Raw genomic sequence first — 27563 nt, forward strand, 5'->3', positions numbered from 1 at the left:
GGTAGTCATTTAACTATGCCCGTTTCTAAGCAGATTCAGGTCCCACTCATACTCCTAAATGTATGGCCTTTTATTAGTTTTATAAAGGTGGTTTAGTTTTGGGAAGTGTTATTGTCATTTAGACTACAAAATAAATTTATCCCATAGGCAGCTTGGCCCCCATACATGAATGAGCAGTGGCAGTTTGGAGGTTAAAGGCAAGACAGAGTTTGTTAAATCAGATCTCTTTCACTGTTAAAATTTTCTCACTGTTAATAATTTTTGCAAAGGTGATTTCAAGTCTCTCTTAATCTTTGCTACTCAGTAGATTCATCAGAATAAGTTTCTAAACCCTTTTATCCAGGCTACAATCCAGACTAATTAAGCAGAATTTCTAATGGTAGGCCCCATGCTTGAGACTTGTTTAAAGGTCTCAGCTGATTCTAATATGCAGATAAGCTCACATTAGAATCATGGCTGAGAACCAGTATACTAAAATGGTGAAACACTTTGGTCTCAAAAATCTCTTCACATTCTTAAAAATTACTGAAGGACTCCAGAGAGTTTTTACTTAAGTGGATTCTATTTATTTATGTTTTCTATATTAAACATTAACACTTTTTAAAATGTTATTAACAGTAAAAAATTATAATAAACCCATTACATAGTAACATGTTTAAAAAAAAAAACCCGTATTTTCCCAAACCAAATATTTAGCAAGAAGAATGGCATTGTTTTACAATTTAAAAAATCTACATGATGTTTAACTTCATAGGAGGCCATGAGATGCTTATGCTTGCTTCTGCATTCAGTCTGTTTTAATGATATTTTAATTGAAGTAGATAAAGCAAACTTGGCCTCTCATACATACGTAGCTGGAAAAGAAAGTAGTATTTTAATTATCTTTTCAGACAACTCTGGATATTCTTCTTTGATACTACATTAGAATTCAACAAGTGCTAGTTTCTCAAAAAATAGTTGCAATTGGAATCTAAACCTATATCAATGAGCATTTTGTTCTTTGTTACATTAACATTCTTTAGTGAATCTCACAGTTTGAAAGGCTTTTTAATCCAGGCATGAATTTGTAAAATCATGCTTTGGTCATTGAAAATATAATGGTTTAATAACACAGATCTTTTAAATATTGACGCATTTCATTCAGCATTATAAAAAAAATCACATTAATTACCATCACCTCCAATCTCACCAGAAAAGTCTTTATGAACTGGGAAGCTGCTCGTAAAGTGACACCACAGTTTTCCAAAATTCTAAATTTTACTTGAAATTTGCAGTTTTCTAATTGTCAATCAATGCTGTCAGTTTTATTTTTTTTTAATACAACAGGCTCACTTCAGTTATTTTCATGAAAATATCTGTTAAATATCACAGTCTCAATAGCCATAGTTAGTATGTCAGTGTTTTTTAAAGTAAAAATGTTTCCTGGAAAAAGCAACTCATTCAGCTTGCATTGCAATCACACAAGTGCTTTTTCTTCAGACAACCATCCTGCTTCAATAAGGGCCGCAAGTGCTTTATGAGTGGTATTGGTCAATTCTCATACTGCCATGAAGAAATATCTGAGACTGGGTAATTTATAAAGAAAAAAGGTTTAGGCTGGGCGTGGTAGCTCAAGCCTGTAATCCCAGCACTTCGGGAGGCCGAGGCGGGTGGATCACAAGGTCGAGAGATCGAGACCAACCTGGTCAACATGGTGAAATCCCGTCTCTACTAAAAATACAAAAAATTAGCTGGGCATGGTGGCACGTGCCTGTAATCCCAGCTACTCAGGAGGCTGAGGCAGGAGAATTGCCTGAACCCAGGAGGCGGAGGTTGCGGTGAGCCGAGATTGCGCCATTGCACTCCAGCCTGGGTAACAAGAGGGAAACTCCGTCTCAAAAAAAAAAAAAAGAAAAAAGAAAAAAGGTTTAATTGACTCACAGCTTCACATGGCTGATGAGGCCTCAAGAAACTTAAAATCATGGCGGAAGACACCACTTTACAGGGCGGCAGGAGGGACAGTGAGTGCCAGCAGGGGAAATGCCAGATGCTTATAAAAACCATCAGATCATGTGAGAACTCACCGTCGGTAGAAGAGCCTGGGGGTAACCACCCCCTTGACTCAATTACCTCCCACCATGTCCCTCTTCACAACATGTGGGGATTATGGGAACTACAATTCATGATGAGATTTGGGTGGGGACAGAGTCAAATCATATCATGAGTTTTTCTCATTGTTGTCACACAGGATGTCATTAAAAAGTATGTTCTTCTTGAAATTTAATATAATTTAAAATTGTTATTGCTTTATCAAAAACCTCAAATGAAGTGGGCATGTTGTCTATGAGTGAATGGCAAGAAGGAAACCACAGGTGCTACTACAGTTCTTCATACCATCAGTGCAAATGTCAGCATGGTGAAAGGGGCAAATAATAACTTAATATTATTAGTAGTAATATATTCATAAAGGTAGGTTTGACTTCACAGGCCCCCTGTAAAAGTGTCAGGGACTTTGAGAACTTCTGCGCCAGAGAATGGTAGAAAAGGTTAAACAACATTCAGCTATCCCTCCAATTTCCTCAAACAGGAGTAAAAGAAGAGTAAAGCAAGAAGTAAGCTATTATTTCTAGGAATTTTAAGTCCATATTAAAAGGGAGTTAAAGTGATATTGAGCAACATGGGAAGAAACTCTGTTTACCTGAAGTTACAAGCTATTCTGAAACTCCAGCCAGGGGAAATATCAGCATCTTAAGATACCACAGTAATTGATATTTTATGTTATTTTAGGGCAGACAGGCATTAGGGATGTGTTTCTCAGACCTCTATTGTCTGTTTCAGCATCCTGTCAGTGCATGTGAAGATAATTAATTTTAGCCAATTCTTATAACTGAAAATTCACCAAAGTATCTAACTAGTAAAATAAAATACAATATCTGAAAATTAACAAGAGCAATAAATAGTTCCAAATAAAACAGAATGCATCACAGTGCTCTGAAGATAATGTGAAATTTAATTTTAAAAAATGTGAAATAAGGTCTTTGCAATTTTTGGCTATTTTCTTTACATAAATAGAGATGATAGATATCTGGCCTGATAAAAGTTCATGGAAAAGGTTCATCTTAGTATATTGATTGAAAACTTGATGTTTGTAATAATGGCTATGAAAGCTGTTGTTTTCAGTTGCATTAATGGAGGTATAGTAGCTTCATGGAAAGAAGTGACTTTCACAATGTAAGATATATCAGATAGGTCACAAATCAGTTTCAGGAAAATCACAAATCAGTTTCAGTCTGTTGTGCAGTTTTAGGGTTTATTTTTATAATGGTGGATACAATTTAGCAGTTTTTTTAGGATAGATTGTCCAGGCCAGTTGACAGCTTCATTTAGCCTGGGGTAGTATAGCTGAGCTTTTTAGTATAGAAATGCTCCTCCCTTTAAAAAAAGAAAAAAAATTAAGAATGGTAGGAAATACCAGCTCTTGTAGGGAAAGCATTAGATTCAGAATATTTGGAGACTAAAGGATCAAATGTCTAAGACAGAGACTAATTAAATTCTATAATATGATTAATGGAACATCGTGGCAAAAAAATCTAGGGGTCAGATCATCTGTTTCCAAGTAATACTGATTGAGTAATGTGAAAATTTGACTCTAGACCTGCACACGAGCACAAAGAATAACAGTAAGTGGTTTCTCAATGGCAGCATGACCATGCTGTTCTTGTGGAATAGAATAAAGGGTGCTGAGATACATGCCTAGGGATGTTGAACTTGAGCCCCAGACATCCAGCTCATTCATGTTTGAAACTTGAACACTGTTCCTAGTTCATTTCTCTGGGCCTCGAGTTCTCCTTTATAAAATGAGCATGTCTTTGTAAACAGGAGCAGTGATCTTCAAACTGGTAGATGAGTACCCCTTAGTGTTACAAAGACTTTCCAAGTAGTGAGCAGTCATGGAGATTTTTACAAAGATAAATAGCATGTGTTTTCTTTAATAAAATTCATTCATCATCCCTCTTCTTCCCCACCAACTTTCACAACAGCTCTTTTTCCACTTTGTAAGAAACAGGCCTACCCACACTAGTCAGGAATCTTATATGGCACCTTATATGAGAGGTACAAATCTCCAGGGCACCAAACCAAGAGATAAAACAACAACTGCAAAAAGCGTACTCCATTTGTTTCAAGAGACATATTTAAAACAAAATTTTACTTTTTGTGTTTAGTAATTATCAATATTTATTAACTATATTGTTATGATTAAGTACATATTCTAATAATTGTAATGATCACTGATTAAGCAAAAAGTTTTTAATTCTTATAACCTTATGATGACAAATTGTTTGAAAAATTAACTGTGTATGTGCATAATTGCAGAAATGCATGAGAAGGTGATCAATAAAACATTTTAAAATATAAAGTTATACTATATTAGAATAAAATTCTATATGATAAATGGAATGGAAATGAAATTCAAAGATTAATAAAGATACTGGAAAATGTCTGATTGTTAAAATGTTTGTTCATGCATATTTTAAAAGATGTTGTTTGGTAAACGCCTGTAGCATTTAAATTCTACTGGATACATAAAAAGGATGACATTTCATTTTTAAATATCAATATTTGCAACATATAGGAAATTATACTGTGCATTTACTTAAACTTATGACAAAAATTGTATGACAAAAATATTCACATGTCTGAAAAAGTGTGAATGTATTCAAAAATTCTTTTGGGGGTTTATGAGTATAAAAATTTGATGGTCACTGAATTCGAATATTTTTAAAGCTTGCCTTTCTCTTTTCCTGTCACATTTATGGCTTTATAAAATAATACAAGTGTTTTATAGGTTTGGTTTGCTTTTTTGATGAACATTGTGGGCAAAAGCACATGATAATGAAAGGGGTTCTGGAAAGTACAGAACTCTCCTTAAAGAGCTTTGCCAACTGGAACATTCTTACCTAGGGTGAGAACTCTGAGTCCATACTTGAACAAGATCGTCACTCAAGTATACCACCGAAGGATAGGACAAAAAATTACAAGTTCACACAGTAAGACAATTTTGGCTCCAAGTACAGGAGTCCTAGTCCTTCAAATTCCAATTACAACGCCAGAATGACAAGTCTTTCTCTTCTTTAGTCTTCTCTATCTTCTCTATGGAGAGAGATATAACTATAGCTGGAAATGACCATAATAATCACATTTTAAGACATTTTTACTAAAGGGACAGTCTTTAGCATCCTAATAGTCTGAGAGAAAAGTAACTTTAATACTTGATTGTCTTTCAACAAGAAAAGGTCTTAAATACTTTGCCTGTTTTAATCAGCTTTATCTTGGCCTTCATTAGAATCTATGGAAAAGTAGTCTTTGTAATACAAGATCTGTGGGGATCTATAAAGAGGAATGGATTCTTCTTGGGATCGGAGTATAAAATGGCTGTTTGCCTGGTTTCCTGAAGAGTTAGAAATTCACCATTGGAAATTAAATCTAATGTTTTAGATCCATAGGCATTTGTCAGCCAGTTTCATGGAAGTGTCACAGCCCTGCCTTCAAGAGAGAGACTTGTGGGAGGTAATCGAATCACAAGGGCAGGTCTTTCCCGTGCTGTTCTTGTGATAGTGAATAAATCTCACAAGATTTGATTATTTTACAAAGGGGAGTTACCCCCTGCAAGCCCTTGTCTGCCACCAGGTAAGATGTGTTTGCGTCCCCTTTCGCTATGATTGTGAGTTTGTTGAGGTGTCTCCAGCTCTACAGAACTATGAGTCAATTAAACCTCTTTCCTTTATAAATTACCCAGTCTCAGGTATGTCTTTATTAGCAGCATGACAGGAGACTAATAGAGTGGGAACAAGAACAGCCAAAAGGAAATTTCTCCAAGGCCCTAAGTGGATCAAGAGTAGGAGACTGATGGAATCTTTGGAAGAAAATAGAAGGGACTACCAAAAACAGGGAGAGAATAAATATTAGATATGAGTATTCACTAAAATAACAAATTTGTTACAGCTAAATAACGTTAGTTACACATTTCTCAGCCAGTCCAGCAGCCTCCAGAATTGTGCCTGGTATATTTTTGTGCCTAGTTTATTGAGTACACAGGCTGACACATAGTCAGTACTTAGGCAACTATGTTTACTTGCGACATGCCTCTTTAGCTCTGTTGGTCATAGGCAAATCATACCATCCAGATACTGAGAATTTGTTCATTCAACTCATAAGTAAATTGCTTGTGGGCATTTAAAAACTATCTGAAGATTTTTTTATGGAGCATGACTTATCAATTTACTTATGTTAAGGAATTAGCCTTTGAGTTTTCCTCATAGTGTGATAATTCATATCAGATCTTTAATATGGCAGGAGAAAACAAATTGAAACATAAATCAAAAATGAAGATGAGCAACCTAGAAATGCATGGAATATTCTTCTCAAATGATATCTAATAATAGAACAATAATGCAACTCATTTGGTTAAATAGAAATTCTGCTGTGGGCGGTAATATTATCTATGTTATTGAGCATTTGCTACTTGGCCAGCATTGTGCTAAATAGTTCATCTGTATGATAATCATGTGAGTATTCTTGTCTTCCTTTAATGGGGGAAGATAGAGGATTAGAGAGGCTGAATGACTTGCCAAGGTCAGAGAACCGCTAACACTAGAGTCAGGATTCGAACCCAGATGTGTCTAGATGGATTCCAGGAGAATCTCCAGCAGTGAAAATCAATGCTGTGTGACTACTACCCAAGACCCATGAGAAGGGCTTGCCCGTAAATGGATGAGGCAGCAATGAACAGAGCTGGAATGAGCTGTGTGGGTGGTGATGACTTCCAGCTCAGCCCTGTGCAGCTCTGTGTGAAATTTTGCCGTCATGTGAAAATCCAGCATTCTTTTAGTGTGGGTGACTACTCTCTGATTAAGCATTTTGGAAGGCTTCTCATCATTCAGCTCTCCCATGACAGAAAGTATCATACATATGAACTGTGTTTGGTTAAGTCCATGAATAATTTAATACCAGCCCAATTTGACTAGAAAGATTTTAAACTATTCAGCTGTCAAGGCTTAAAAAAAAATAATAACATTTGGGGCAAAATACAGAGTAGTACCAAGCATTTTCTTCATGAAGAAATACATGTGTCAGTTTGGATTTTAATTTTTTTGGAGAATACATTTTTGTTCAAAGAAACCCACAATGTATTTTAGAAAAATACATCAGGTCAACGAGTGTTATTTAAATGTAGATGGATACACTAGACCAGACTACTAGGTAGGGAAAGACCAACTGACAAATGACTGACTTGGAAGAACCCACATTTAGTATTCAAATGCACTTGGCTATCATAAAAATCTTGTTTTTTCACCCCTTACTGAGCCAGGCCTAGTTAGTCACCTGATAAACATATTTTGTATAGAGCTTGGGCCATTTTTGAAACAAACTAAAATAGAAAGGACAAATTTTCTTTAAAACCACATGATCTATGAATTTGCAGTTGTCGTTTGTCTCTTATTCCTTATTGATGACAGCAGTCAGTGTTGTACATAGGCATATCTAGTTCTGTGCATGAAATTTACTCTGGAATACTGAACCAAGATTTAGCATTTTGTGGCACAATACTGCAGAGCAATGCTCTGAAGCATTGCCACTTTCTGCCTGTGTGACCATGGAAAAGTCACCTAATCTCTTTAACAAAGTATTCATACCTATTGCAGGCAATTGTTATGAGAATTAAGTAGAATAATATACATGAGATAATTAACATCATTATTAGAGCATAGTAAATTCTTGATATTATATAATATTAACGTATTATCAGACTACATAGAAAACAGATACATAAATCCTTGAACTTAAAAGACTGATCATTGGAATCACATCCATCTGCATTCTAATCCAAGCTCTACCAATTACTGGTTGGTTGCCTTTGCGAATGTTTGTTAATCTCTCTGAATCTCAGTTTCCAATCTTTAAATTGGGATAATTAAACCTATTCTTCATGATGACTGAAAAAGTTATCAGATAATAAATATCAAGGGCCTAACATTCCAACAGCCATGTGGTAGAAACCCAATAATGGTCTGTTTCTAATTAAGGCATTGAAGGTGCAAAAGAATAATGAAAGTCTCCAGCGCAAAGGAGTTTACATCCTCATCTTATCTATCTCATCTCATCTCATCTTATTTGAAACAGCGAAAGGAGTATGAGACAAACACTGACGCTTAGAGAAATAGACAATAGACAAAAGAGAAAGTTTTTTTAAAAAATAGTGGAGAGTGAAGGTATGTGCTAATGAAAGCCAGAAATAACTCAGGGATGAGGAGCTGAATCAGCATCACTGACAGAGATGGATTTCTCCAAAATATCCTCCAAAATGGGGGAGGTACGCCAACTATTTCTCTGTGCAAAATTGAGTTCTTTGTTAAACAATGTGTTAGGAACTATCATACCTATAATAGAAGGGTATACCTTAATTATGCCATATCTCAAAGTTAGGCATCTTCCATGACTCATGGTATACCAAGGGTAGGAGGAAGGGTAAGAGAAGATGTCTCAAGTGCATGCAGTAAGGGTTGCATGGTCTGCAGAGAATTTAAAAAAAAACAGAACGGCAAAAGTTTGTCTAGTTTTTTTTTTTTAATCACGAATCATTAGATGTGGGGTATAAATGAAAGAGCTCAATCACCAGGTTTTGATCTCTCAATGATTTTATCATTTAAAATTCTGTGTTTGCCCTTATGGAAATGAGGGATATATTGTTCTTAATTAGTAGATTTCCTTGTCCTTGTTTTTAAAATCATTCTTTGTGTAATAGACAAAGGTAGTTTTTAAGTTGACTGCTGAAATATTACTATTTCTTCACATAAAGCCATTTCCCTTTTATAAATTTTACATGAACATTTTATACAAGGATGAAGACATTAGAGACATGATGTGTCACAGCTTAACAAGTCTGTCAGCAAAAATCAGTCTAAAGCAGTTTGCACTCTCAACCTGTCAAGCAGTTAATGACTGAGAAAATCCTCTAGTTAATTTGTCAGTTGAAAACTTGGTGGTTATGAGCTTCATATAATATATCACCAGCATCCTACTCAACAAACTGTCATCTAAAAATCCCTGAAATGGCTGATGTGTAGAAATGCTCTCCCTCTTCTTTTGAATAGCTGTTTCTTGTGAAAAAGAATATTCCTGTCAATTCTTATCTGTGCTACAGCGACAAGGCCAGCAGACAACAGGCAGAGAAAGACCAACAGCTTGCCAGGCTGCTGGGCGTCCTCAGAAGCCCCCAGCGCAGTCAGGAAGGACATTACTGCTGACATGGCCATAGATCTGCACAGGAGTGTAAAACTGGAGAAGATGTCCCATGCTTAACTGATTTGCTGAAATAGTCTTTCTAAACTCAAACTGTCACAGAGTCAAAAGCACAATTTAGCCATAAAAATACTTCTAAGAAATTAAAATGTATGATCCTGAATATTTCCAAGGGGTCAAATTAGTCTAGAGACCAATAAGTGATCTTCCAAAAATCTTCTGAGGATAATATATGTGCAATGAAGCAGAGTAAGTCCAAGCCACTAGAAATAGGAATGTCCCCCACTGCTTGGAGGCCCTCAAGCCTTGGGGTCTGGACTATAACCTGCAAATATCTGAACTTCCATCAGCTCCATTTTCTGGTGCTAGAAGCAAAGTATGAAGGAAAGGGGAAACTATGCACCAACTGGAGAAAAAGAGAAGCAATTTGGTTGAAAATAAAATAGTTTTTGTTTTTACAACAAGAAAATAGACGAAAATGGGCATGGGAATGACAAAATGTTAAAATGTATCTGTTTATTCATAGATTCAGAATTCCAAATACTTTATCTAAAGTCATTTTCTTCATGTGCCAATTTTCTGGGGAAACCATGTGAAAAATCTGATCACATGGTTACCTCAACCTCCCAACCTCAGAAAAATAGATTTGGAAGGGACTTACAGAGCATCTAGTCTAATATCTTTATTTTTATAATGAGAAATAAGGTCAGAATATTAAGATGCTTTCTCCAATGCAAATCAAAACTACATTGAGATACCATCTCATGCCAGTCAGAATGGCGATCATTAAAAAATCTGGAGACAACAGATGCTGGAAAGGATGTAAAGAAATAGGAACACTTTTACACTGTTGGTGGGAATGTAAATTAGTTCAACCATTGTGGAAGACAGTGTGGCGATTCCTCAATGACCTAAAAATAGAAATCCCATTTGACCCAGCAGTCCCATTACTGGGTATATATCCAAAGGATTATAAATCGTTCTACTATAAGGACACATGCACACGAATGTTCATTGCAGCACTATTTACAATAGCAAAGACCTAGAACCAACCTAAATGCCCATCGATGATAGACCAGACAGGGAAAATGTGGTACATATACACCATGGAATATTACGCAGCCATAAAAAATGATGAGTTCCTGTCCTTTGTAGGGACACGGATGAACCTGGAAACCATCATTCTCAGCAAACTGACACAAGAGCAGAAAATCAAACACCGCATATTCTCACTCATAGGCGGGTGTTGAACAACGAGAACACATGGACATAGGGAGGGGAGCACTACACACTGGGGTCCGTTGGGGGGAAATGGGGGAGGGACGAGGGGTGGGGAGGTGGGGAGAGATAGCATGGGGAGAAATGACAGATATAGGTGAGGGGAAGGAAGGCAGCAAATCACACTGCCATGTGTGTACCTATGCAACAATCTTGCATGTTTTTCACATGTACTCCAAAACCTAAAATGCAATTAAAAAATAAAAATAAAAGATGCTTTCTCCAAGATAACAAGTTAAATTAGAGGCAGAACTGAAACTAGAAGGAGGTCTTTGATTATTGGTGCAATGACATTTTCTCTGTGACATACATGAGACAAAGGAAAGTAAAATATCCTGTTCTTGTCTCGAAATCAGTTATTCTGCCTGCAAAGCTATCCTGAAATTCTCCTTAAAAAAAAAAGAGAGATGGAATGTTTACCTTTGTGGTATTTAATTCTCCTAAGTGTTCTCTTTTCACTTGTTGAGGTTTATTATAAAGGCTTGTACCGCTTACCCCCTGAATATTCAGGGATTATAATGCTAACTTCATATCCCTGAATTTCCCTCTTGGGGAATTCCTTATGGTCCATAAGGCTGCTTACAACAATCACACTTTCTTACACTAAAACCTACCTGTCATGTGCTCTATTCTCTCAACGTCTCAGGAAACATTTGGCACAGAAATCTGATAAATCTATCCTATATACACCTCTTAGCTGACTCTGGATGAAATGCAACTGTCCGTTGCCTTTTGTGCCCTCAACATGTTGAATACTTGCAGCTAGCCTGCTGACACACATGAGCTGTGTGGTGTGTGTGTGTGTATTTGTGTTTGCAATACGGTGTGTGCACGTGTAGGTGCATGCATGTGCATGTGTATGCATACAACACTGTCTTGACAGCAAATAGATATGGGATAGTTGAGACTTTCTATAATAACTTTCTGGTTCTACAGTAGTGCTCTTACCAAAAGTATGAACACAAAGTAAAACAGCTCATTTTTGTGTCCTACCTGCTTATCTTTGTACTTTCCAAACCACTACTAGATGCTAAGGTATTAGACTTAAAATTAGATTATTTCCTAATGTTAATCATGAGGTGTGAAAGAAAGAAATTATAAGGAAGGGGAAATAAGTAGACAAAATACATGCTTGCTGAGCATTCATTGTCATATTAAGCAGATTCCCTGCTTGGTGGTATGATATTTATATCTCCCCAATTTTTGGCATGCTTTTCAGTTCTTATTTTTGCTTTTATCAATTTTGCTACAAAGAATATTTGAATTCCAAACATTTTAATATGCTGAATTGCATCCAATAGCTTTTTTTTATAATTAAAATGGTTTAAAAGTTTTATTTCCACTTTTTATTTTATGAAGCATAAAAGCTCTTTTATTTCTTGGGGAAATATCTCCTCACAAGTCAAGAGAAAAGTCTGTGATTGTTAGAAAAGGTTAAGTGTGATTTCAGTAACCACCACATTGATCATGTTTCTAATTCTGTCTACCTGAACACAAAGCAAAGTAATCCTGCTCTTGGGATTACTGACGTGACAAATTGGTAGAAAATACAAAAACAGTTTCCTGAGAAAATATAAGTACTGAAATGCTGACTGCTCATCACTTAACAAGTTCTGAACCAACTACTTCTCTTTAGCAAACTAACAGAACCTAACATAACCATAAACACTGTGTTACCTAGATTTTAAAAAATGCTTCCCCTCTCCACACATACACACTTTTAAATAAACGTTTTTTAGAATATTTTTAGATTTACAAAAGAGTTCTAAAGATTGTACAGACTGTTCCTCAATGTCCCACATCTAGTTTCTCCTGTTGTCCACATCTTACATTAATATAGGACATTTGTCACAACTAGTAAGCCAACATATAGATCTTTTAAATTAAAGTCCATACTTTATTTGGTTTCCTTAGTTTTTACCTAATTTTTTTTTTCTGTTTCAGGATTCTATCCAGAATGCAATATTACATTTAGTTGACAAGTCTCCTTAGCCTCCTCTAGATTGTGACAGTTTCTCAGATTTTCTTTTTTTATCAGATTTTTTGATCATCTTGACAATTTTGAGTAGTACTGGCTAGGAATTATGCAGACTGTCTCTCAGCTCGGGTTTGTCTGCTGTTTTTCTCATGATTAAAATGGAGCTATGGGTTTTGGACAAAGAGCAGAGAGGTGAAGTACAATTCTGATCACATCATATCAAGGTGTGTGCTATCAACATGACTTCTCGCTGAAAATGTAAACTTTGATCACTCTGCTGAGGCAGTGTCTGCCAGATTTCTCCACTATAGAGTTATTTCTGTTTCCCCTTATCCATACTGTACTTTTTAGAAGAAAGTCACTCTGTGCAACCGCACTTAATGTGTGGGAAGTTTGCTTTACTTCCCTGAGAGGGAAATAGCTACATAGAAGATATGTCTATTGTTCTCTGTTTATTCTTTCAATCATTTATGTATATCAATATGAACTCATAGATATTTTATATTTGGGTTATAATCTGACTTGAAGCCATTAACTTTGTTTCTTAAATTATTCCAGGTCACTGGGAGCACCTTCAGTTGCTCTGAGGTGCCTTCAATATGTCCCCATCAAATTATTTTATTTTATTTTATTTTATTTTATTTTTGAGGACTTGCCACCACAATATGTTCCAGGCCCATCATACATATTCCCTGCCTTAGACCTAGAATTAGCCATTTCTCCATGGGGCCCTGTTAATATTTACAGGAAGAGCGTATTAAAAACTAAAAATGGGTGCTGGATTTGCTCATTGCCACCAGACCCTATCAGCTGGTAGAAAAAGAAAATATATTTGTGCACACCAACTTGTATATATATATATATATATATATATATATATATATATATATGTGTGTGTGTGTGTGTGTGTGTGTGTGTGTGTGTGTGTCTATAAGAATTTCTATACATATCCATATATATTTATATTAAGCTAGCCATAAGTTCATGCTGATATCTCCAATTGGCATCCATTACTGCATGAATAATTGTAGGTTATTCTTTGTTTTTCTGGCTTTCTTTCTCTGCCAGCTGTTTACTTATTTGTTCAATCACAATACACATTATGAGGGTTTCAGCATTGTTAAACTGTATCCCCATGGAGAACAACTTTATCAAGTAGAATACAGTTCTTATATACAGTCCATTTGACTTCCAGTCTCACAGTCATTCTCATTTCCAATTACTTTGTTCAGCACTTTCCCCACTACCTTTCTTAGTCAGGTAGTTTCATACATTTATAATAGTTACATTATTTTGTCACATTCAGCATTCCACCCTCAACCTCCTAATTTACTTTTTAAATTTGTATAAATTTAAATTGACTTTGTAATAAAAGATTCTGTAAATGGGGTCACATAGTATGCAGCCTTTTCAGATTGGCATCTTTTGCATAGCCACATGCATTTAATATTATGCTTTTATGTGGCCTAATAGCTCATTGCTTTTTATCACTAAATAGTATTCCATTGTATGGATGTATCAAAGTTTATTTACTCATTGAAGGTCATCTTGGCTGCCACTTTTTGGTGATTAGGAAAAAAGCTGCTGTAAACATTCACATGCAGATTTTTTGGTGGACATAGCTTTCAGATCAGTTGGATATATATCTAAGAGTGCAACTGCAACATCATATGGTAAGACTGTATGGTTAGCTTCATAAAAAACTATAAAACTGTGTTCTAAAGTGGTGGTACCATTTTGCATTCCCATCAGGAAAGAATAACAGATTCTCTTATCTTCATTATAGGAAGGAATTGGTATTACCAAGTTAAAAAAAATTTAGACATTCTAATTCTAATAAGTGTGTGGTGGTAGCTCACTATTATTTTGAATAACACTGCCCCCTCACCCACCAAGCCCCCCCCAACGCATACATTTTTAACATTGCTGAAATAAACCTAGATCATATAAAATACAGAAATGATAAACACTCAGGTGATAGAGACCCTAAGTACCCTGACTTGATCATTACAAATTCTATGCATGTAACAAAATTTCACATGTACCTTGTAAGTATGTACAAATGTATCAAAAATATTTAAAAATTTAAATTTTAATTAATATATATGTGTGCATTTAATATAATGTTTCTGGTTTTTCCCATAAAATGCTACAGCTCATCTTAAAGCAGATAATACCTAGAATTTTATAGTACAAAGGAAATGTGATTTTCAAGGAATCATGCAGGAGACTCTACATGTTTTATCTGTCTTATGAAGTTGTCAATTTGGAGTATATCTGGCTGTAAGTAATAGAATTCTTCATTACAGTAAATGAAGGAAATAAGGTTTTGTTTACCTCACATAACAAACAGTCTAGAGGAAGGCATTTGCTGTCATTGATTCACATGCTTAGATTTGATATTAGAGACTAAAAATCTTTTATATTCTAGCTCTACCCAAGTGTTTTACATCATGGTTGAAAGACTGCTCCTCCTGTAGATCAGATGTAATGTCTATTTTCAATGCAATAAGTGAGTGATGACAGTGTCAGTAAAAGTTTCATAAATAACCAATTTCCACTTATGTCTTTATTTCTAGAACTGGGTTGCATGACATCCCATAACTGCATAGGAGGCTACAAAAGCTAGTAAAACATTTAGCTGATGATATCTCAGACTGAACAAAACTGGACTTCAATTAGCAAGGTAAAGAGGACAAGTGGTAACGCAACGGATGGAATTTGGAGAACAGAAGACATAAAATGAATATTTTGAAATACGCTTTTACAGTAACAATATTAATGATCACTACTTTTTTGACCAGCTTTAATCAGAGCAAGATATTTTTATTATATTAAAGGATATATATCATACTGACATAAAATTTTAGAGATGGAACAGATTTAAAGAAGTGAAAAGAAAGTGGGATTTAGAGTTGGAAGACCACATTTCACAATTTGGCACTGGTTTTCACCATCTATCAAACCATAGCTAAATTATATTACTTTCTGTTACTTTCCTTATTTATGAAATGTTTGCCTCCTGTGGATAACATTTTCCACTTTTTCATGTGTCAAGTAATTTAGGCTTATGTCTTGGACATTGCAAATTATCCAATGAAAAGACTCCAAATTCTGTTATATTCCTCTGAAATTATCAATTTTTGTTTCATTGTTTATTTAATCAGGCAGTTAACTAAGCAAATCTCAATTTTCAAACTCTGTCTCCCTTGCAATGGTCAACAACTGAAAATTCAGTTCAGTTTTTTTTAGCCTAAGCTGCAGTGCTTAGAGTCTGTCTCACGTATGCATAACTCTGGAATTTACCAGATATTTGGGCAGACACAGAATTTGGAGCTCTCCCTGTCTAACTTTTCTTTTTCCAGGATTTTCTCCTTCACTTTCCAGCTTCTATGATTGAGCTGGAATCCGTACTCTGTCTTTAAGCCAGTAAGACGATAGGCTTCTATTTGAGTCTTAGTTGTTGCCCTGATTTAGTCTGAAGTCTCACCTCAGGCTGAAAGCCACAAAAGGTGAGAAACTCCTCTCATGCAGTTTCTATCATCCAAGTGTTCCTCTTCTTCCAGGATCAGCCTGTTTTGAAATATGGCCTAGTGCCTTTGGATAGCTGGTTTTTTTTTTTGTTGTTGTTGTTGTTGTTTTACTATTTTGCTTAGAGTGTATACTTTCTATTTGCAGAAGAGTTGGTTTTGTAGGAACCACTCATAATCAGAAACAGAAGCCCTAGTTTTCTTATCTATAACATGGGAAATAATAATTATGTATATCATGTTTTTTTCTGGGATTTTAATGTATATCAAATAAATTAATACATATGAAAACTATTTGTGAACATGGATAATTTGTCATTATTGTACAGATGAGAACATTCTGGCCCAGAATGTTCCCATAGTGTCACATGGATAATTTGTAAAATATTAAACTATATAAATAGTTTCTATAAATATACAAAACTATAGTGCCACATGGATAATTTGTCATTATTGCACAGATGAGAACATTCTGGCCCAAAGACATGAATTGACAGTGAAAGTTATAGATTTAATCAGTCTGAAAACTAGGACAATAATCTAGGTATCCCAACCCTTAGTGTAGTCCCATTTCAACTATGCTATGCAACTTTCTTTACATTTGAAGTTTGTTCCTAAGCACCAAGATATCTACCAGATTTACCCATTTGGTGAAATATTGAGCCAATGCAAAGAAACTAAGTTAGCCAGACTGATTGTTTTTCTGAATAAACTAATCAGCCAACCAAAACAGCTATCCTAACAGTTTTTAGAATAACCGATAATCAGATGGTACAAGCTGGGTCTTCCGTTGGCCAACACCTCACAGGTATGAGATGTTCACAGACTTTCCATTAAAGCTCTTCACCTCCTTCTGAGAACCCCATGCCTTCTTTAAGCTTTAGGGTTAGAGTTAACTCCAGTTTAATCTAGTCCAATAATGGTGAAAGGTAAAACTAATCTTTTTTTCTTTTGTATCCTCTTATTTTGTGTTAGGTACTGCTAACTGAAAATAAAGTATCCTTGACTAAGATCATGCAAATATTTATTTCCATTTCTTACACTGGGTCAGACATCCCCCGGTCTACATGAGAGCAGGGATATGAGTATGTGACATATTTTCCTCTGTGTGCTCTCTCAGCAAGAAAATCATCAGGACCATCAAGATTCTCACTACAGCTTGTGAGTTATTCAGATGTCATCTATCCATCTGAACTTGGGTGAGGCAAGATTATGAACAGCAAACAGAGGAAACTTTACAACAGACTCTTCAGGTTTTATCATATTTTACCAAATTTATTACAGAAGTGCCTTCATATCTTTGAATTAGATACTGAAATTCATTAAATCAGTAGGACATTGACAAAGTCCCTTAAGCAATCTCAAACTTTAAAGAAAACACTTTCACTGCTAGTGCAGCTCTTAGCTAAGTTTTTCAGACTATGCAAACCTTTCATCCTACTCTAAGTAATTTTGTATTAACTATTGATCCTGATCAGAATGTGTGATAGATTACTACAGCACCTTGTGCCTAGGAACCAGTCTCCCAAAAAAGGTTTTCCCAAATTTCTGTTTTGCAAATCTTGAAATAGTATATAATATCCAGGCAGTTAACCTGAAATTTGGGTTTTCTAGACCAGTGTTTCTCAACATATGGTTCATAGACTACCAGTGTCAGACTCCCTAGATATTATTTCAAATGAAAATTCCTCAGCTCTAGGTATACTCTGCCTACGGGTCTTTCCTGAGGGTGGTGGAGAGAAGAAACCTGCATCTTTAATAAGGGCTGCAAACCATCGTGATAACTGAAAGTATCGCAAGGGATCTTATATATAGTCAAGGACAGGGGATTTTGATTGTAAAATCAGATCTTTGGAAATATATTTTCAGGAAGGATTTCAGACTTAGACCATGCTGACTTGAAGGCAAGATTTGACATTCAAGGTATAATGCGTCAGGTATCGAAACTCCTCTATTTCCAGTAAATCTAATGCTGTTATGCCTTCTTCGAATGAATACACTGGCAGCCCTTATTCAGACACAGTTCGAATAAAATCTCAAATTCTTAAAGAGTATACTACGACAATCTTTTGACATTCATTCATTTAACATGTAATTAACAAGCACTTACCATGAATAGTCATTTTTCTTGGCAAGGGAAATACATTAATGAACAAGACAGATGATGCTCTTGCCTCACATAGCTTACACGTAAGAAATATATATATTTATATATATATATATATATATATATATACAAACACACATACATACATACATACATACACACAAACATACATACAGAGTTTGAACACTGCTGAGGAATAAAGAAAAAGGATGATGATCTGCAGGATGAATGAGCTGTGGGTAAGCGAGAGAGATTTAGCTATCCCTCTCCCTCTTGAAAGAAGGACTACCTAACAGGTTTGATCTGAGAAATTAATTAAACATTTCAGACACAAGGAATAGTAAGCATAGAAGCCTAAAGAAATGGAAAAGAGAGCAATGTAGTAAGAGCCCTGGTTACCAAAGAGTAGAATGGTATGAGTAAAGTTTGACAATTAAGAATATAAGGCATAAAGAAGACTAGGACACGATCTAGCAAGCTGTCCTAGAAGCATTTGATTTTGGGGGACTGTTACTCACTTATTATTTATATATATACATATACATTATATATATAATTTTATATATATATATATATAAAATGTGTGTGTGTGTGTGTGTGTGTGTGTGTATATATATATATATGTATATATATATATTCTTTATTTATTTATTTTTATTTATTTTTAAGATGGAGCCTCGCTCTGTAGCCCAGGCTGGATTACAGTGGTGAGATCTTGGCTCACTCCAACCTCCTCCTACCGGGTCCCGGATGAAGCGATTCTCCTACCTCAGCCTCCCAAGTAGCTGGGATTACAGGAACGAGCCACCATGCCCAGCTAATTTTTGTATTTTTTAGTAGAGATGGGGTTTTACCATGTTGGACAGTCTGGTCTTGAACCCCTGACCTCGTTATCCGCCCTCCTCATCCTCCCAAAGTGCTGGGATTACAGACGTAAGCCACGACGACCGGCTGCTCACTTATTATTAACCATCAATTAAAGCCCAGGCAATTTACATCTTTGTAAAGTTAGATATTAATTTGTAGAAAATGGATAAACGAGTTTTGGGATAGTAGAGCAGATAATCTCAAAGGCTACATTTAAAATTTCTGTGTAGTATAACTTTTCATTTTTATTCCTGATTTCTTTGCTTTTAGTTTTCTATTCCTCTTAAATGTATTTGTGTCTTACATATTTCTTTAAATCAATTTTGTTATCCCATGGATTTCCTCATTAATTAGTTAAATAAATGGTTGACACATACTCTCTGTAAATATTTTAAAATATTTCAGGAATTATACCTTTGCAGTTGAAAAGGCAGGCAGAAGTTGCTCATACAGGGCCTTGCAGAGGTTTCTTTTTGTAGAATGGATGAAAAGGAAGGATAGTGGCAACAGAGAAACTTCTAGATGCCTGCTTCTGCTTCAGGGGTCCAAGCAAGAGATGAGGTCAGGTGAAGAAAGGAGATGTCTGTGGAGATTAAAAAAAAATCGAAAAAGTTGAGAATAAACTTTTAACTAGCTACTTAGTGAGACTTTGAGTGAATGGGACTCATGGTAGCAGATAAGTGTTGATAGTTGAGGAGTACTGTGAGAAACAGAAAACTTCATGAAAAATATTCTATTAAGTCATGGGAATCTTAGGAGTGAAGCCCAGAGTGTGAGATCATGTTGGAGGGCATCAAACAACACACCTTTTGCAAGGGTAAGAAATAAGGCCTTTGTTACCTTCTTTTTAGTCCTGTATGAAATACATGTCCCGATAAATCAACATAATAAAAATAATATATAAACTAAATCTGCAGCAGTAGAAACAGAATGTTTATTAAAGTTCAATGTTAATGCTTTAAAAATAGACTTAATTACTATTATATATAAGAAAAAAATTAAGACTCTGGAGAATATGTAAAAATAAAGCTTTTCAAAGACTGAGAAGTTTATATAAATAAAAAATCTATTTGACTTAATATGTGCGGGAAATATATGAATGGGCAAATCCCAACATTCTTTCCTGACCATGATTTTCAAAAACATATTTAGTGAGGGAACTGTGGAATTTTCAATTTGCTTACCAAACCACCAGGAAAGTGTATTTTGTAAGAGTCATATCTCCTCATCACCATCACAAAATTCATTTACTTTTTGAGTTGAGTTCTAATGCACTCAAGTGATTGTCTTTTGTTTTCTCTTTTTTATAAGCAGCCAATCAATTTTTTCATTTTACTGCTTTGGATTTGCACTGGTATATTTTCTGACAGCAAAGCCATAGATCATTAAGAGAGATTACTATAAATACTTATCATATGAGAGCCATAACAAAAGAGAATTTACTCTTGTTAATAAATTAAATTTCACCTTTAAAAGCATGCATCCCTTCAAACACCTAGAATATGACTTAAAAATGAGAAGTCCTTGCTCAGATTTAGCTCCCATGCATTAGATGTCAAAGTTACCATAAGCAATTGCAAATTACAGACACAAAATAAAGACATTCTGTCATTTCGGTACATGTAGTAGGGAAGGAATGAAAGAAAAAGAGCTCATATATCAACAGTATCGCTGTTGTATAGTTATTGAACTTTCATAAGTAGGAGTTCCCAAGTAATTACTCAGTGCTGAAGGTTGGGACTTATTACATGAAGTATCCATCAAAGCTAAGATGATGAAGAATAAGCAGTTCTATGTGATTAATAGGTACTGGGGAACAAAACAAAGAAGATTAAGAAAGCCAATGGGTTTTACTGATAAGTAAACTTCAATTCTCAACTAGAGAAAAAAATCCTCATTCAGCCAGCAAGCCATTAAGCTCCTTAGAAAAATAATTACATGCCCCAGGTGAAGACCTATTATGAGCTTCTATATGATGGCACAATTAGAACATTCATTCATGTAGTTCAATGAGACACTGTTCCTTGAATTAAAATTCATTCTTAAAAGGGACCAAATTAAGACAGTCTTATAATCAAGAGATAGAATTTTGTTTCATTTAGTTAATTCAATTGAGAAATTATACTAAAGCTGCTATATGTTCAATTAAGAAACATGTAAAAATGCTAATTCAAGAACCTGTGAGTAATTCTTCCTGCTTATTAATTCCTTCCCTGTGTGCTGTGTTTAAGGTGTATCTGATGGACTGTCTTAGGATAGCTAGGTTGAGGAAGTAAAAATACAGAGCAGCTAGTTAAATTTGGATTTCAGATATGCACAACTAATATTTTTTGGAATATCTGAAATTTATTTCTTGTGTATCTGAAATTTAAAATGCAGTTGAGTAGTCTGTTGCATGGCATATGTTTATGTATTTCTCTGTGTATTCAGTTTTCTTACTATGAGTACTGTTCTTAACAAAAGAACAGATAACATTTATACAGATGGCATCCTTAGAAATACAGATTTTAGAGCAAAAAGAGACTTAGATGTAATGTAGCTGAATAATTTATTACACAGTTAAGGAAACTTAGATTCAAACAGATTAAAAGACGTGTCAAGAACCCACAGCTAACTAACATCCAGAGACAAAACTGGAATAGTTTTCCTGGATCCCAGGTCTTTCTTTTTCTAGTGTGTGTTGTCTCTCTTAAAACTGAGCTGCCAGTTGGTTTTTGTGACAAATCTAGACCAGACTGATCATTTAGACAGCCATACCTATTTACAAATCATTTTGCTTTTCACATACAAAATTGAAGTGAAAACACACACATATGCGGGTGTACACAAATGTGAGCAAAAAGGAGATCAAGGCAACATGTTGTATATCAAGAACTTTGTAGTCTGGGCCTTCCAAGTTCCCATCCTACCGTTATATAGTAGTGTCCAAAACTTCTTTTAGGGAATGATCTTAACTTAATTGAATATAGTCTGATGAGGCTATTGATTTGGGTAACCTTCCTAGCCAGAGTGGGCACATGACCAAGCCATGTCAGTTGATGGTTTTTATTTTTCAGCCTTCTCCTATCTTCCAATTTGAATCCTGAAGCAAGTGACAAAAGGTATGCTCCTCCACTCCCTCCAAACCTAACAGCAAGATGATTTCAGGTCATTTATTGCAACAGAATTGATTGGGCCAGACAATTGAGCAGTTCATACTTCCGAGACACTTTGGAGTTAATTGTTTCTATTTGGAAACTCTTTCTTCAACTCCCTCACATCCTCCCAATAAATTAGTTAAAGAAACTGAGTTGTTTCATATTGCTCACAACCAGAGACCTGTGATTGACACACAATATTTGTATATTTCAAAAAGAAATGGAATGCTAATGCTGGCATAAGAAAAGCTTTCAATATCATAGGTAGTCCATAACAGAAGAATGCAAGAAATAAGATTACTGAAGCACTAGGAATTTAAAATATACAAGTTCCACTTGTGTGGGTGTAAAAGTGATTTGAAAAACACTTGCATAGAATTAAATATAAAATTCAAACTGTTATATAGATTATGGTTAATAAACTTCCAAAGACTTAAATATAAAAACTAAAATGATAATGCTTTTATAAAAGTCATAAGAGAAAATTGTTTTTATCTTGAGTTAGGCAAGGGTTTTTTTGAAAGGCACAAAATGCATGAACCATAGGAAGAAAAGATTGATAAATTGAATCTCATAAACTTTTGCTCTTTAAAAGAAAACTGTACTGGAAAAGCTGGCTAGCCATAAGCAGAAAATTAAAACTGAACCCCTTCCTTACCTTTATATAAAAATTAACTCAAGATGTATTAAAGACTTAAATGAGGATACTTTTATGAGGATACAAGCCTCTTATCAGACATATTATTTCATATATATGAAACATTCTCAGTCTCAAAACTCAATAATAAAAAAATCAGAAATAAATGACTCAAAGATTTGAACCACCGCTTTACTAAAGAAGAGACACAGATGGCAAATAGGCATATGAAAAGATGTTCAACATCACTAATCATTACGGAACTACAAGTTTAAAACACAACTAAAAGAAACTCACAGACAAGAGGAACCTAAGGATTCGTGACAACTGAATGTAATGTGGTATTCTAGATGGGATCTGAGAACATAAAAAGAATATGTGGAAAAAACTAAGTAAATATAAATGAAGTATGGACTTTACTTAATGGTTATATATTAATATTGACTCCTTGATTGTAAGAAATGTACCATACCTGATGCAAGATGTTACCAGGAGAAACTGAGCATACAGAAATTCTCTGTACCATTTTATCAATTTTTCTGTAATAGCTTTCTGTAAAAGCTACTCTTTAAAAAGGAATGAAATACACACACATATCCCTATTAGAATATCTAAAACTGAGAAGACTGACTATACAAAATGTTGATGATGGGGATGTAGTGGAATTAGCAGTCTCATATACTGCTGTCACAGATGTGGAATAACACAATAATTCTGTAAAACAGTGATTTAAAAATACATAGCCAGAATATATTTTTAAAAAAGAAATTCTTACAATTCAATAATAAGAAAACAAACAACCTCTTATAAATAAGTAGAAAATTTGAACAAACACTTTACTGAAGAAGGTAGATAAATGCCAATAAGCTCATGAAAAAAGAAACTCAACATCATTACTCATTAGGAAAATACACATTAAAACCATAAAGTTACCACCACTTTGCTAAAATGGCTGAATTTAAAGACAGATGATACAAATTACTGGAGAGAGAGCAGAAGAATTGGAACTCTCACACAAACATTGTTGACAGAAATGTGAAATGGTATATTAGTATAGCCCATTTTGAAAGCAGTTTGGTAGATTCACATAAAGTTAAATATAATTTTACCATACGATTCAGCAATTCTTCTTCTAGTCATTTATTCAACAGAAATGAAAACCTATGACCATACAAAAATGTGTATGTGATTATTAATAGTGGCTTTGTTATAAAACAAAGCAGAACTTGGAAACAACCCAAATATCTGGATACTCACATGGTGGAATATTACACAGCAAAAAGGGATGAGCTATTTATGCATGCATAATAAAACCATTATGCTAACAGAAAGAAGCTGACCAATAAAAGCTATATATTATATAGTTTGCTTATATGACATTCTGGAAAAAGCAAAACCATAGGAACAGAAATAAAATCCATTGGTAATCAATTTTTCAGAGAAGTTAAAAAAATAAACTCATGTGGAACCACCAAAGACCCTGAATAGCTAAAGTGACCTTGAGCAAAAAGAGCAAAGCTGGAGACCCCATAGGATCTGATTTCAAAATATCCTACAAACATATAGTAATCAAAATAGAATGGTATTGGCATAAAAACAAACTCAACAACCAATGGAACGGGGTTGAAATTCTAGAAATAAATCTATGCTTTCATGGTCAATGGATCTGCAACAAAGGTGCCAAGAACACACAATGTGAAAAGGATAGTCTTTTCAAATAAATGGTGTTAAGAAAACTGGATATCCACCTGCTGAAGAATGAAATTTGACCCTTATCCCACAACATATACAAAAATTAAGTTATAATGGACTATAAACTTAAATATAACATCTGAAATTATAAAACTACTAGAAGAAAACATAGAAGGAAATCCTGACATTGGTCTGGGCAATTATTTTGTTTTTGAGACACAGTCTTGCTCTGTCACCCAGGCTGGAGTGCAGCAGTGTGATCTTAGTTCACAGAAATTTCTGCCTCCTAGGTTCAAGCAATTCCCCTGCCTCAGCCTCCCAAGTAGCTGGGACTACAGGCATATGCCCGTGCACCTAGCTAATATTTGTATCTTTAGTAGAGATGGGGTTTCACCATATTGGCCAGGCTTGTCTCGAATACCTGACCTCAAGTGATCCACCTATCTCAGCATCCCAAAGTGCTGGGATTACAGGCGTGAGCTACTGCACCTGGCCAATTATTTTAAATATGACTTCAAAATCAGAGGCAACAAAAGCAAAAATAGACAAACAGGATTGCATCAAACTAAAAATCTTCTATACAGCAAACTATCAACAGAGTGAAGGGACAACCTACATAATGGGAGAAAATATTTTCAAACCATACTTCTTGTAAGAGATTAATATCTATAATATGTAAGGAGCTGCAAGAACTCAACAGCAAGAAAATAAATAATCAAATTAGAAAATGAGCAACAGACACGAACAGACATTTCTCAAAGGAGGGCATACAAGGGGAGCCAAAGGATATATGAAAAAATTCTCAATATCACTAATCACCAGGGAAAACCACAGTGGGACAGCACCTAATTACTGTTAGAATGGCTATATACAAAAGAAAAATGATTGCAAGTATTGGCAAGAATGTGGAGAAAGGGGAAACATTGTACGATGTTGGTGGGAATGTAAGCTGGTACAGCCATTATGGAAAACAGTACAGTGGCTCCTCAAAAATTTTAAAAACCAAACTGCCATATCATTCAGCAATCCTACTTCTGGGCGTATATTCAAAAGAAATAAAATAAGTATGTTGAAGAGGTATCTCCACTCCTATATTCATTATCCACAATAGCCAAGATATAGAATGAGCTTCGTAGCCACTAGTAGATGAAAGGATAAAGAATATGTGGTATATATATACATATATATATATATATATATATATATATGTATATATATATGTATATATATATACACATTATATGTGGTGTGCACATATATAGACACACACACACACACACACACACACACACATATATATATATACACAATGGAATACTACTCAGCCTTTACAAAGAAGGAAATCTTGTGATTTGTGACAACATGGACGAATCTAAAGAACATTATGCTAAGTGAAATAAGATAGATACTGCATGGTCTCACTTACATGCAGAATCTAAAAAAGTAGGACTCACAGAAGCAGAGAATAAAATGGAAGTCGCCAGGGGCAGAAGGTAGCAGAGGCTGGAGGAGAACGGAGAAATTTTGGCTAAAAGGTACGAAGTTTCAGTAAGACAAGATGAATAAGTTATGGAGAGCTACTGTATAGCATGGTAACTATAGTTAACAAGAATGTATTGTAAACTTGAAAACTGCTAAAAGTAGACCTTAAAATGTTCTCACTAGAAGAAAAAAAAAGATAACTGTTATGTTAACTGGTTTTATTTAATCATTTCAAAGTATATACATATATATCAAAGCATCACGTTGTATACTATATATATAGTGTACAAATATATACATATATACGAAAATTTTAAATTATACATTCTTAAACCTGGGAAAAAAAGAAACCAAAAATGTTCCACTTTTATAATAAATCAATATAGAAATGTAAAAAAAGAAATCAATGATTGTTCGGGCTAAAGGCTGAGGAGAAGGACTGACTGTAAAGGAGCATGAGTCACTTTTTGTGGTGACGCAAATATATATGTTGAATTTAGTGGTGGTTACACATACACAACTCACCAAACTATCCACATTAAAAGGGTGATTTTTATGGTATGTAAAGAATACCTCCAAATACTTAAGAAAGCCTTGGAAATAAAAGGAGCACAGTTCCAGAAGAGGTATTCCAAGGAATTCGGCATATGCAAGTGAAAAGGTAAAAGCTTTTCAAGGATATTAAAGCTGAAGATCTCTGAAAAATTGAAAGAGATTTACGTGGGAAAGGAGAGGAGTGAAAGTATATGCATAGAATATACCAAACAAATAGAGCAGCACACATAAAGGATTGGCAGTAGCAAGAAATACAGTGCGCCTCAATCTGGGAAAATGAAAGTAAGCTAAGAAGGCAGGGTATAAAAAGCAATGCTAGAGGCACAGAGAATGGATAGGGATCAAATTTCGCAGGGTCATTTTAACAGTTAACAGTAAGTTCAGCTTCACAGAAAGAGAAAAACTAAATAATGGGGGCTTAAAGATAAACAGGTTAGTATGTTTCTCTACATGAAGAAGTCTGAAGCAAGGCTCTCTGTGGAGATTTCAGGCACAAGGAACCCAGACACTGTCTATTTATTTCCTCGAACATCTTAATGTATGGCTTCTATTCTGAAGCCTCCTCATAATCACAATAAGGCCACTGCAGCTCCAGCATCACATACTCATTCCAGACAACAGAAATGAGAAAAGAGCAAGAGCAAAAGTATATGCCTAACAGTCATTAAGCCTCTTTAATAAAAAACAAAAACAAAAACAAATAGATAGGTCTCACCCTGTTGCCCAAACTGGAGCGCAGTGGCGCAATAATAGCTGCCTGCAGTCTTGAACTCCATGGCTCCAAGCAACTCCCCCACCTCAACCTCCTGAGTTAACTGGGATTACAGGCATGAGCCACCACACCCAGCCTAATTAAGCCTCTTTAAAGGAGCTCTTTCCAAGTCCCATTCCCAATTTTATCTCATTGGCCACTCCTATCTGCAAGTAAGTTATGCTGCCATGTCCAGTACTACAGATTCTTTCAGTAAAGGAAAAGGAAACTATTGATATTAACTGGATAGCAGTCTTGGCCTCAGCCACG

The sequence above is a fragment of the Saimiri boliviensis genome, chromosome 1 (genome assembly GCF_048565385.1).
Source record: "Saimiri boliviensis isolate mSaiBol1 chromosome 1, mSaiBol1.pri, whole genome shotgun sequence".
Classification (NCBI taxonomy): Eukaryota; Metazoa; Chordata; class Mammalia; order Primates; family Cebidae; genus Saimiri; species Saimiri boliviensis.